We start from the raw sequence: 14,717 nt of genomic DNA, 5'->3' as shown, positions 1-14,717 counted from the left end.
TGTTTATTTCAAATTGTTTTTTCATTACAATTAGATATTTTATTTAACGATTCTTAGTATCCTAGTTATCATACAATTAATTATGTAAATTATTGCAAAGAACGGTACACAAATCCAGAATATATGGTATTCACTGAAAATCATGGAGTAATCAATTCACTGCACTTGTACTAGCCTAAATGAATGCAGTGATCTGAAGGAGCATAAAACAGGTAAGCCAACAGCCGGCCTTGGTTGCCCTGAAGCGCTGCCTTGTCAATGCGCGCGCGAGTGTGTGTGTGTGTGTGTGTGTGTGTGTGTGTGTGTGTGTGTGTGTGTGTGTGTGTGTGTGTGTGTGTGTGTGTGTGTGGTGTGTGTGTGTGTGTGTACACGTAATGATACATACACACACACACACACACACACACACACACACACACACATACGCACACACACGCACACACACACACACACATATATACTGATCGCAGTCCCACAAATCGATCTTCCTTCGCCTCTGCACAGCTCCCACCTTCTCATCCACAACCGACGGCACCTCTACACCGCCTGCCAAGATGGAGACGAACGGAAAGTGGCTGTGGAAGATGACTTCGACGGAAGAGTATTACGAGCCGTTCACCGTCAGCTACCAGCTCACCCTCGTCACGCGGGAACCTCTGCTTCAGGAACAGCTTGTCCGCGCTCTTCGTCACCTACACAGGTACAGCGACGTTAGAGGAGGAGGGGGGGAGGTACTCAGTGGTTAAAGGACGATTCGAAAGCTTTGTTTTAGTAATGAAGACTTAATTATTAGGAGTTTATATGGCCAAAACATGGTATATTGGGTGATGAGGTTATAGCCACAGATCATAGCGATAAAGAGATGGAAATGTATAGAATGTACATATTTTATACAGGGAAGTAGGAAAGAGAGTGTATAAGGATGGGGTTATTGAGAAATTATTATTATTATTATTATTTTTTTTTTACTCTGGCAAGGGTGGGATTATTAACCCCAGGGTAGGACAGCTGACACTTAGATGTTATGGAAACGGTAATGTACGGGTTATTTGTCCCGGTTTCAATTTTATCTTATCTTATCGTGGGTGTCTTGTGATTAAGCAATCATTAATTTACTATTCATGATTATACTTAGGTAATACGTGGTGAGGGCGCAAATTCTCTTCCACGGTTTTTTGTTCATGGATGCCTCAGTAGCCTTTGCCTTAAGAGGCTTAATCTGCAAGGCGGCAGGAAGGGGTTGCCAATCAAAGCTAAGATTCTCCCTTCCCCGTGAGACAGACTAGCCCCCGCCAGATGCTAACCTGGTATTTCTTAGTCTCGAGGAGAGCTGCCAGGCACTACACCTTGCTCAAGGGGGACCTAGAGGTAGCTATGGTAACTTCATTATCCCACGTCGAAACTCCATAGTCGGTTGCAGTTTAACGCAATACCCAGGACGAGGTTTCAATGTACTATAAATAAAATCAGTCGTTAATAGACTGTAAAGACTTGGTATACTTTTTTTTTTTTTCCATAGCGTGACATGATATCGCCCAAACATAATGTTCACAAAAACTGCCAAACAGAATTATTAAAACCATAACCAGTAGATAACCGTGCAGCACAAACTTGTGGTATATAGCTGGTGACTAAAGGCAATTTTAATTGTGAGAGTTAACCCACTATCTCTCATCTTCAGAAATGTCCTCTCCTGCGGCGTGTTACGGGGAGCGAGGACGGAGAGACGTGGCTCAGGGAGATGCAGGATGAGATCTGACTTCGAGGTACGTTCTGCGGGGGTTCTTCCCAGGCACTGTATTGTAATTGTTACTGTGTGCACTTACATTTTGAGGAAATACTTTAAGTGAGGAGGGTTTGTGATGCAGGTGTGATATATGATTTTATTAAGACAGTATTTGCTATATTTAATACCCTAAGTTTAATGTTAATCATATTTTCCCCGATGGTCCAGTGCCAAGTCGAATGAGCTACATCACCAAACATCCACAACTACGAGTTCAACAGAGAGACAGGTTCCTGGTGGTGCGTCAAGCTCGCCCTGAACCTCACTCTCACCAGATGGCATTCTTTAGGGAGGGCCGTGATGTCAGGATATCCCTCACATGTATACACTGTTTTGGGTGTCAATCATGCCAACACGATGGCACTTCCAACGCCATGATTTGCGGCTTCCTCGTCCAAGCTTCTCGTGACGTACTGGCAGGGTAAAACATCAATGGCGAGGAACAACTGGGGTTGTCATACAGAGAAAAGACGAAATCCTGATAAAAGAACCAAGAAGCGTTTAAAAGCTGATCCTGAACTAAAGAAAACTCAGTTGTTGAAACGACTACCAGGCTCTTAGGAAAGGCGCTCGTAAATTAATTCGGTTTTCAAGGGAGTCGGAGAGAAGGAAGAAAGGTCAGTCATCTTGACAACAGAACTTGGGACGCAGAAAGAAAACTACCCACGCTCTCAAGGCGTTCTGCGTGCAGAGGCGTCACGTCAACTCTGGTTACACAGCGATTGCCAGCCTTGCGATGGTGATCCCTGGTAGACGAGGGTTTTGAGAAGGACTTCGTACAACATCCGCAGCGCCCACGTCATTAACGCCGTTCGCTACTGGAAGGAGGACACATCGAAAGTTACCTTGGCTGTCACCTCATGACGTGCAGATGCGGCGGTGTGAGTACGGCTCGGAACGCAGTGGAAGGCATCTGCGAGTACGCGAAGTCCGTGGCACGAGAAACTCCAGCGCAAAATCACAAGCGGAAACGCCCTCTACGGGAGGAGGTAGTGTGAAAGGAGCTCGTGCCCAAGAACCAGACTTAGATCCCTGGTTCGAGTTCGAATTCTTTGCGTCACCACATGGGCGACGTTCGTGACCCGAAAGTGACGGAGGGCGTGTGACCACGGCAGGCCGTCCACATCTTCAGAACACAAGCGGTCCACGGCGTCCCTCCCCGTCCTACACTTCATGCAACACTTTCCGGGTTGTCTCACGAAACGCCCTGGTTACAACACGTAGTTTCCGATCCTTATCAAAATGGCGGAAAAGTTTTCTGAAAGGATTCTGTATCATCTTCATGCATCAATAAAATAAATGGTTATATGCAAGTTTTATCTGTAATTTTTATTTGACAGTAAAAGCTATACGTAGATTTGCAGGAGGGTAAAGTTAATGAAATGATAAACATATTCATGTGTGTTTATCTAGATCTTATATGTATCTGTCTATTATATATATCTGTGTCTATCTATACATATCGCTCTAAACAGATTCACTTCAGTATCACAGGTCTTGTGATATTGAAGTGAACCGGGGAGAAAACTGCAGCATCTCTATGATACCCGGGTTGGGAAAAGAACATTTTTTTTACGTATATTTTATTGTATCATTCCAAGTTTTCCAGTTTCTTTTACTCGAGAGCACAAACCGTTCCTCTGGATTTTAACCTATTCATTTTGTAGTTTTTAAAGATTTCTTAATTCATATTTATCCCAAAATTTAGGTACGTATGCGTAAATTTAAGTAAAATGAAGGGAACTTAACAAGGGGGAAGATACCACTATCTATCAACATAACTATAGTTTTGCCCTTTTTTAAGACACAGCATCTCTCAGCCGTGTAGGACCGGCCATTGCAGTGGGAGAAACGGTTTCTTATTTCGAGCTCCACCAACCTCGTCCTCCACCCGGGGACACGGGGTCTCTTGGGGGGTCCTCATATCTGTCTTCAAGAATAAACCAGCAAGCTAAGCCCCTTTTCACTGACCCACCCAAGTCCATCTCTCGTCTCGCTCACATCTGGTGACGCGGTGCTCCTAATCTCTCGTGCCTCCCCGCCTCTTTTAACGCCCAGCCATCGCTACCAAGTCCTCTTCGACCACACCTACCCGCACCATGTCTGTCCTACTACTTCGTGCTGACCACTCACGCCTTTGTGGCTACCCTCCTGACAAAAGTCGCTGAAGATGTATCCTCGCACCTCTACGCCGCCACACTCGCCAATCCGGCCACCTGCCTCGCTAATTCTTCGCGAACCCTCGTCAACACAGCCAGGATGTCGCAGTTCTATCCAGCACCAACAATCTTCCTCGTTACTATTAAAAGTAAGTGTACCTATTAGTGCCAGAGTAAATATTGCCCTCCCTATACCCACCCATCGTGGAAAGGAACTGGGGACCCTACCACGTACTCACTCCAAGAGCATCACAACATGAAAACTACAATTAAGTATCATGCTGTGACCACGGCGGCTCAGACATGAACCTACCGTTAAAAGAAGGAGATACCCACCCATACATTGCATACAAGTTGCCTTCTTTCAAATTCAAGTACACGCCACTCTACGAACGCACACTGCTAATTCTATACTACATAACTCCTCCCTGTCAACCATTGTTTTTTTTTCAACACACACACTGAGATCAAACCTAAGTGACGCGCACCCTCACTTCACACCTCATTCCCCTGCCCTAACCATCCCGTAATTGATGTATTGTGTTAGTATTTTTCTGTCTATTATCATTTTTATCCTCAGATGGCACAGTTTAGCATATATAATTTCTCTCAGAACAAATGATTACCTTCGGGTTTAATTAATTATTGTTATGTTTGGGTGCTCTCTTGTTCATGTTTATTTGTATCGAATTAATGGAATTATCTATTTTTTCTCTTATATGTTATTCCTATTAGTAATCACTTCATTACTTCTTGTGTATTGTTATATTCTGTGTATACACTATATCGTTATTTATATCACTGTTTCTTCATACTTACCGTGCTAATCTGTCGCTCGTTCACACGTAGATTTCGATCACCTGACTATTCTCTTATTTACCTACCTGCCCACTTACTCGGAATTCACTCTAAGATTGCGTATTTTTACTATGTGCCATCCCTATGACTAATAAACTGAAAACCCAAATCTCTTTTACGACGTCCTCTGGAAGTTCGATATCTTGTCCTCAGTAAGCTGGAGTTTATGCTTCTTTAGTTTAAGGTTTGGTGAATATGTACTGATAGTAGTATCTCTAGTTGCAAATAATGGCAATACATTGGAGACACCATGCTTTATGTAGGCTTACTCGGTTACAATCACCGCAAGTTAATTTTAAGCCCGGCTCATGGCCGTAAACGAAGGAATCCTGCGGCCGCCGCACACTTACGCTCATACGATTGAAGCGCCGAGACGCGCATTACTTGCTTGCTTGAGATTTGCGAAGTTCTGGCTTCGCCCGGGCCTTTCACTTATGGCCCGGCCTGTGTCAGCTTTTTATGGCTGTCTCATTTGTTGGTCTGACACTCGGTGCTTACCGCACTGTTAGAATTAAGTTCAGGCCCAGCTGCCTATGTGTTCGAAGCATATATACTTGCCTATTTACCCCAAAGATATGGAATTCTTATTCAATAAACTTTTCTCTCTTCACAATGATAATACCTTATTGAACTCGCTAATCCTGACACATCCAAGTAATTAATATCTTACTTGACACGTTTCTCTTCTTGTGACAAATTGTTCTTATTATGCTCTCATTTTTCTTGCAACTTAGTAAGGTGATTGAAAAACACATTATATCCTCCTCCTTAGCCCTTTTATGGCCTGGTACACTTATATTTATCTTCTGAAGACGATTGACCCCCCTCGCTACTGAATGTTGCCCCCTCAGTGCGAAACCTCTGCCACACCCGCTACCCTGGCACGCGACGACCCCAGCGATCCTCGGGTCACCAGGAACCATCTGTAGATACCCAACAGAACCTTACTGCAAACGTTTCAAAACGTTACAGTCGGCTCGAGGACGAGCCTTGCGCGTGGCCGAGCGATGTCAACAATGCGTAGCAAGACCGGATGTACACTTCACACCTCTGTCCAAGTAGCTCCCCTTCTACTTGGGCAGGACGCAGATGTCGCCCGGCTTTCTCTTTTCGCACAGGAACAACATTTGTCCTCGAAGGGAACCGCCGCATAAAAGGACACGTCCGTAAGGCAGAGAAGGTGAGAGACACAGCAAACAGCCCAAGCCACACAGGGTCCAGCTCCACCATCTCGTCCTCCACCCGGGGACACGGGGGTCTCTTGGGGGTCTCATATCTGTCTTCAAGAATAAACCGCAAGCTAAGCCCCTTTTCACTGACCCACCCAAGTCCATCTCTCGTCTCGCTCACATCTGGTGACGCGGTGCTCCTAATCTCTCGTGTCACTCATATTCTGGTGGCTTGCGGTGGCCACTCGTTTATAAACTGGCGAGCGGTGTCCCCAAATCACGTGCGCTTACACACACACACACAAAAACACAAACACACACACACACACACCACACACACACCCACACACACAACACCCCACAATATATGGGCGACCCCAAAGTATGGATTCGACCCCCGTACTTTGAAGAACCCTTCTCTAAGCGCTAAAATGTGTCCTCTTGCGGATTTAGTAATGTTAGTTTCCTGTTTACATTTGAATTTGGTTTTGAGCATTTCTTTCTTTTTATGGTTTTTTTTTTTTTTAGTTTTAAAAAAGTGATTTAAAGTGGTCTTCATAGCAAATTCAAAATTATGTATTTTTATATTTTTAGGAATTCTAAAGAGTAATCCATATAGATATTAATGCTAAGGTTAGCCAATATACTCCCTTGTTTAAATGGAAGCGATAAATAAGATTAATGTATATATGTCTTACTTAAAACATGAATTAAGGAAATAGTAATGATATGACTGTCCCATAAGTTAAAAAGTAATTATTGTGAATAAGCCTATCATAACAAGTATACAGAGGGATTCTATTGTACTGACCATTGTTAAAAAACGAGAAAAATGATTAAAATCACTATTTCTGAAATACTGGGATGTACTGTGATTTGTTTTCCTAGAAGTGATCTGTAAATTCACGCTAATTCAAGGATTAAAACGATGAGGTTTTGGTTAAATCAACAGAAGTTTCATTTGTAAAAGCGTAGATTAATTCAAGTTCATATGTACATTGGTGCAAGGAGGGATTTCATGTTAATTCATTAAAGAATGAAAAATTTAAATGTACTATTTTTATTTAGCTTCATAAGTAGATCTTGCATATTGCATTGTAGAATGTTCACGTTGCATGTCACATAATTTTTACTGAATATATCAAGGTTGAACGAATAAGCAGAGGAGAAAAAAAAAAAAAAAAAAAAAGAAATAGAAAGAGAGAGAGAGAGAAAAAAAAGAGAAAAAAGAGAGACTTTAATGCAATTGCGTACTAGGGGAAAAGTGTAAAATCTCGCTGGGGATTATGAATTTAACCCCAACCTTGAATGTGTTTGGTATGTATACGAGAGAGAGAGAGAGAGAGAGAGAGAAGGAGAGGGGGAAAAAAGAGAGAGAGAGAGAGAGAGAGAGAGAGCGAGCGAGGAGCAGAGAAGAGAGGGGGAGGAGAGAGGGAGAGGGGAGAGAGAGGACAAGAGAGAGGAGAGAGGGGAGAGAGAGAGAGACGAAAACCAGGGGTAACAAGTTTACTTTAAACAGAAAAACTAAGTGAGAATTCCCAGGTCTCGAAAATTTAAACCCCTTAACACGGCATTTATCACTGACGACATACAAGCAAAAACCAAAAAAAAATATTTTTTTCTTCTTACATGTGTCGCGTATGTATATATTTAAAAATCCATTTTGATTTTTTAAATGACATATTATTTTTATTACAACATTTTTACCGCCCCACATTTTTTATGGGAATTAATATTTTGATAAAAAAACTTTTTCCTTTCTCTGTTTTGAAATGATCCTCGTGAATTATTTCGCTTTCGAATCATAAAAGAAAACGTTAAATGGTTCTTATGTATAAGGCAATTCAAATGTAACGGCTTTCTAGTAACGGTTCTCGTATTAACAGCATTATACATAAGGCTTCTCTTATGTAACGGCTTTTTAATAACGTAAGAGGACAAGAAGAAGAGAAAAGGAAAGAGAGATAGAGAGAGAGAGAGGGTAAAAAAAGAGGAAGGGAGAGAGAGGGGGAGGGGAAGAGAGGAGGAGAGAGAGGGAGGAGAGGGGAAGAGAGAGAAGGAAAAGGAGAGGGGGAGAGAGAGGGGAAAGAGAGAGAGGAGAGAGAGAGGAGGAGGAGGAGAGAGAGAAAAGGGGTTTGAGAGGAGGGGGAAGATGCATTCAGCTGCATATTCAAGGTCATGTCATATCTCCAGACCTACGTTACTTTTTGCTTGCTGATGCTACTCAGTTTGCAGTCTGCTTGCACTGCAATTTCTTTATCAGAAAAAAAATCCGTAATTCTGAAATCTGCTTCAGTGTCTTGCTGTTCGTGATTTGTAGTTTAATTTATTAACCAAGGTATTTCCTGACACTGCATCATATAATGTTCAAATTTTAAAGTACATACACGTACAAGCACGACACACACACCACACACACCCCACAAAACACCACACACACACACACACAAAACACACACACACCACACACATACAAAAAACACACACACACACACACACAACACACACCACACGCCACACACACACACAAAATAACACACACACACCACACACACACACACACACGCACACCACACACACACACCACACACACACCACACACACACACAAAACACAACCACACATACACACCCCAAAAACATAGTGTATTGTCTAGCCACAAAAAAAAAAAAAAAAGTGCATCATACATCCTTCACGGTTTCGTTCACTTCAGTCATTGTTCACTACATTTAGCCTTCATGAACGTAAATGCCTGAAAGAAACGAACAAAGAACGAAACATTAAGAACGGGAGGAAAAAGACTTGCCTCTGAAGCCGAAGGAACAGTTAGTAGTCCTTCAGCTGAAAATCGAAGTAGAACGGGCAGCAGGTACGGCTTAGATTTCCCTTAAAATCTTTTTTTGTATTTCCTGATGATTTCAGTGCAGCGGAGCGAAATTTCCGGATCATTTTAGGGTATAATGACATTTCCGGATAATCTGAATGAAAGTCGTTGCTACAGATCCTGATAATCTTAGTGTTTCTGTGCTATAAGCAATAAAATTCACTAAATTTGTTTCAGTTAAAAGCTAGGGGAAAAATTTCAGTGATCTATGTTTGTGTGAAATTTGAGAAATCAGGAGGATTTCACACACGCACGCACACACCCACATACACACACACAACACACACAACACCACACACACACACACAACCCCACACACACACACACACACAAACACACACACACACACAAACACACACACACACACACACACACACACACACACACACACACACACACACATTCGTAAAATTCCCTTGCAAGTCCAATATAGTTCCCTCCTTCACTCATTACCAGGATGGAGACGAAGGAAAAGTGGTTGGGGAAGAAAACTAAGTTGGAGAAATCTACGAGATTTTCGCCATCAGTTACCAGCTCACCCTCGTCACGCGTGAACATCTCCATGAAGAACAGGTCATCCGCGCTCTGACCCATTGTCAAAGGTAAATGTGCCTTAGGCGTGGCAGGCCATGCGTTAGGATCTCTTGGATGAAATAATCGATGCAATCATTGAAAAAAAAAGTTATAGTTCATTGATGTAGGTCTATGAAAATGATAAACGATGTGAAAAACCGCATTGATATATATATATATATATATTTTATATATATATATATATATATATATATATATAATATATATATATATATATATATATATATATATATATATATATATATATATATATATAATGAAGCACCCCCTCTCTAAATACCTTAAAAATTACCCCTTATACGAAGGTGGGAGACTTTTTATCCCTAAATATAATGCGCTAGTGAGGCCTTTATGCCGTCAAATACGGTTATATAGAAGATTGTTATATATGCTTACTAATGCTTTATCAACTTTGAATGGATCATTCATTTGTCTTAACTTAGTCTGTGTCATATTTCTTTATATCTTTCATAAGTAACCTCATACACATTCTTTTCTCTTCCTCTGCACTTCGTTCATTCTTTTTTCCTTTCTTGTTCATTCATTCTCTCATTTGTAATTCACTAAACCTGTTCCTCTTTTTTCCCTCTAGTTCATTCATATTCTCTCCATTGTCCACAGACGCTGTCGCTCTGCAGTCATTCATTTTTTCTTCCTCTCGTGTCATTAATTCTCTCATTTGCTATTCACCATTATTATTCCCTCTTTTTTTCTACCTCTCGTTCATTTACGTTCTGTCTATTTAACACAGACTCATTTACTCTCATTTTTTCATGTGATATTGATATAGGTCCCTATTTAACACGCACCTTTAATTACGCTTTTCCAAGGGTTTCTAGAGGAAAAAAAAGAAAAGAAAGAAAAGAAAAAGAAAAAACGGAGCATATAATTGACACAATACATAGAAGGGAAAACTACCGATCTTTATCTGTGCACCTCATCCTTTTTGTTACATCTCTATCTTCCTCCGTAAACAACTTTTATCAAAAAAAAAAAAAAAAAAAAAAAAAAAAAAAAAAAAAATCGGACATAAACACAGCCATGAACAGTTGCCTATTGTAACGTCATCAAAGCTTCCCGTAATTGTTTTGGAATTCAAAACTGGTTCTTTGATCGAGCTGGCGTTACTACCGTTAAAACCAGGCTGTGCTTATCATTTTACCAGATATATTAATCCATATATAGATATACATTATACTACAAATAACGAGTTCTATTTTAGATTTTATTGGGTGCATCCTGTTTATTTGGGTGTCTGTACTTCCTAGCTAATATCAACACCACGATAACCACAAACCTCTTCTTTCTAATAAACTACCACTGTTTTATAATAACAAAACCCAAGAAAAGAATGCAAATCATCTCGTGAATCTTCGGGGAAGGGACTCTCGCGCACTAAATATTACTAGCACCAGGAAAATTCATTCATTCAGAGCCCGTTTTGTCTCTCAAGGAAAGTACCCCTCCTGAAGACGTGTTTGGCGAGCGGGACGGAGAGACATGGATTAGGGAGATGACGCAGGAGATAATAGACTATGAGGTAGGTTCATCACAACGAATATATATTTATATATAATATATATATATATATATATATATATTATATATATATATATAAAATTTTATATAATAATATTATATAAAATGATATGTATATAAGCAAAATATATGGTATATACACAACCCCACACACACACACACACACACACACACCCCACCCCAAAATATATATATATATATATATATATATATATATATATATATATTATATATATATAATATATTATATATATATATATTATATAATATGTATATATGTATATATTATCTTATATATATCTTTACATCTATTTTCTATATTATATCTATATATATATATATATATATATATATATATTTTAATAATATAAAATATAATATATATATGTACACACACACACCACACACACCACACACACAACACCACCACACACACACACACACAACAACACAACAAACACACACACACACACACACACACACACACACACACACACAACCACACACACACACACACACACACACTACAATATATATATATATATATATTATTTATATAATAAATATTTTTATTATTATATATATATATTTAGTATAAATATAATATATAATAATATATATATTAATTATATGTATATATGTATGTATGTAGTATATGATTATATATATATATATATAAAATATATATATTAATAATAATATATATATATATATATATGTGGGTTGTGGTGTGTGTGTGTTGTGTGTGTGTGTGTGTGTGTAGTGCAGTCGTGCAGTGTGTGTGTGTGTGTTGGTGTTGTGGTGTGGGGGTGTGTGTTGTGTGTGTGTGTTGTGTGTGTACACGTATATACATATATACATGTATTATATATATATATATATAATATATATATATATATATATATAAATATATATATATAGATATAATATAAATAATATATAAATATATATAACATATATATAATATATATATCTTATATATTATATATATATATATATATATATAATATTTTGTGATGTGCATGGTGTGTGTATGCTGTTAAAAAAAAAAAAAAAATTAGAGTATATATATATATAATATTAATATATAATAATACACACACACACACACACACACACACACAACACACACAACACACACACACAACACACACACACACACACACACACACACACACACAATATATATATATATTAATATATATATATAATATATATATAATTAATATATATAATATGTGCGTATCGTATGTCTGTATGTGATACACACCCATAGAAAACACGCATCATTTAGTTCATCCACAGTTCGATTTTGTCGGATTATATTGGTCTGGTGTGTTTGATTTTTATGATTGATATTTTTAGTGGTACAAATTTAAATATTGTAAGTACGGATACGTACACGTATTTAGAGACAAACGAAATTCATTGGCGTAATGAATTTGTCTATGTACACCACCACAACCAAACACACCACACACACACACACACACCACACACACACAACACACACACACACACACACACACACAACACAAACACACTTAAGAGAAAACTGATCAAAATTGTTCGTACTTCAGTGACACAAGGACGCGGATCTACACGAAAATCAGCAATACAGCTCAAAAGAGACAGGTCCTTGTGGTGCGCAAAGCGAAACCAGAATTAGTCCTCACCAGATGCTGTCTTGGGACGGGTCGAGGATTTCTCATCGGTCTCCTTTCTGGGATTAGTCACGCTCAGACGGCCTTGACGCCATTTTGCGGCTTCCTCGCCCAATCCGACGACGTTCGGCAGGGAGGGAAATAATGATGAGGAACAGCTCGGATGTACGATCGGATGAAGGATAAAGAAAGCATAGGGAGGAAAGTTGCATTCGTGAAAGGCAATCCCGAACTCCAGAGCAAATTGCTAGCAGACTATCAGATACTGCAAGGGAGGCGCCGCTTCTAAAAACAGTTTTCAAGGGAGTCGGAGAGGAAAAGGGAAGGAGCTTATATCGGACACAGAACCTCGACGCCAGAACTACAGCTGCTTTCATCAAGCGGTTTTCGTGCGGAGGGCGTCCACCTTCAACTCTGTTTTCGCAGAAATTTGCGAACTTTGCGACAATCGAGCTCCTGGTGCATGGAGGCTTCGAGCGGGATTCGTACAGCATTCATAGCTTACACGTCCTCAACGCCCGCGCTACCTGGAAGGCGATATTCTCAGTACCTTGGGTGTCATATCATGATGCTCAATGCATCTTCGAAACTCCGAGACACTTCAATAAAAATTTTTTGGAAATATGCAAAGCCCATTAACGAGGAAACTCACTCGAAGATCAAAAGTGGTTATCCCTTCATTTGGGAAGGGATCAATGACCTTGTGCCAAAGCCCCCAGATTTCAACCCCAATTCGGGGTTCGAATTTTGGGCATTACGAACATGGGAGACTTTAACGCAGAAGGTAACAGAGGGTGGCGAACACGTTCAGGTTCTGCATCTCCTAAGGACGGTCGAATCTGCAAGGTTTTTTGTACGTGCAGCAAACTTTTGCATACTCTGGCGTGGACGTCTACCCTTTACTGTCGTCTACAATACAGCGCACTTCACCCCACACCTGGCTGAAATGTTCTGCGAGAGAGTTTTTCCATTATCTTCGTGTTTTCTAGAGGGTTTTAAAGGGAACTTTGTATTGTGTGAGATGAACGCATATCCCTTAAGTGTTTTTTTTTGTTTGTTATTTACAGAAGAGAGTGACATATTTTGTTGTTTTGAGTGTTAACGTATGTGTGGATGGATAGATGGTTTTAGGAAGGGGGGAAAGAAAAGAATATTACTAAAAACAGATAAACCTTTGAAATTAAGGAGAAGTATATATAATGATTGATGGATAATATGATTAAAAAGATTGGTACTTATCGATAAAAATTCGGGTTGGCAACTGCTATGCTCCACCCATTTTTATAATCTACTGTTATAATATAAACGATTTCTATATTTTTTTGTTTTACACCATTACCTCTTCTGCCATCGTAATTTTTTAACAGTTACCTCAGAAATATAATTAATGAAAGACTTATTACGATAAATATCACAGATTAACAGGGGTGATAAAGGGGACAGAGCTAAAAAAAAAGGGGAAAAAATATTTAAAAACTTTTTTGGTAAAATTGCTCATGAGGACCTGGTCGTATCTTAATTTGCTGCGATTTAGTTTCTATTTATTTTCCTTCCTCGGGAATAAAAAAAGATAGAAGAGTAGAGAGAGAGGAGAAAGAGGAGAGAGAGAGAAGATATAAAATTTTTATATATATAAATTATATATATATATTATTATATATATATAATATAATATATATAATATATATATATATATATATATAATATAAGAGAGAGAGAGAGAGAGAGAGAGAGAGAAAAATATATATAATATATAATATATTAAATATTATATATATATAATAATAAAATTAATAATAATGTAATAAAAAATAAAAATAAAATAATAATAATAAAAATTTAAAATAATAAAATAATAAAAAAAAAAAGACGATGAAAATAATAATAAAATGAAAGAAACGGGAAAATGTATGATACTGATAATGGATTGAGTGTATTCGTCAACGTATGAAGCGGACTTTTGTTTTAGGCATATGGATTGTTTCCCTCTTTTCTTTTTGATCTTTTGAGATGCTCCCGGGCTTTCGATTTTTTTCCCGTAAGGGGTATTGTGATGCCCTGCTT

General features: G+C 38.9%; 2 pseudogenes; both read left to right on the top strand.

Moving 5' to 3' along the window:
• Positions 1–417: 417 nt before the first annotated feature.
• LOC119570484 lies at positions 418–3,085 on the top strand (annotated as a pseudogene).
• A 6,139-nt stretch (positions 3,086–9,224) lies between these two features.
• LOC119570483 overlaps positions 9,225–14,717 on the top strand; it is a 5,538-nt pseudogene continuing 45 nt past the window's right edge.

This window comes from Penaeus monodon, unplaced genomic scaffold (genome assembly GCF_015228065.2).
Source record: "Penaeus monodon isolate SGIC_2016 unplaced genomic scaffold, NSTDA_Pmon_1 PmonScaffold_2897, whole genome shotgun sequence".
Lineage (NCBI taxonomy): Eukaryota > Metazoa > Arthropoda > Malacostraca > Decapoda > Penaeidae > Penaeus > Penaeus monodon.
The sequence above is the reverse complement of the archived record's forward strand: the minus strand, read 5'-3'. Positions and strand labels throughout refer to the sequence as shown.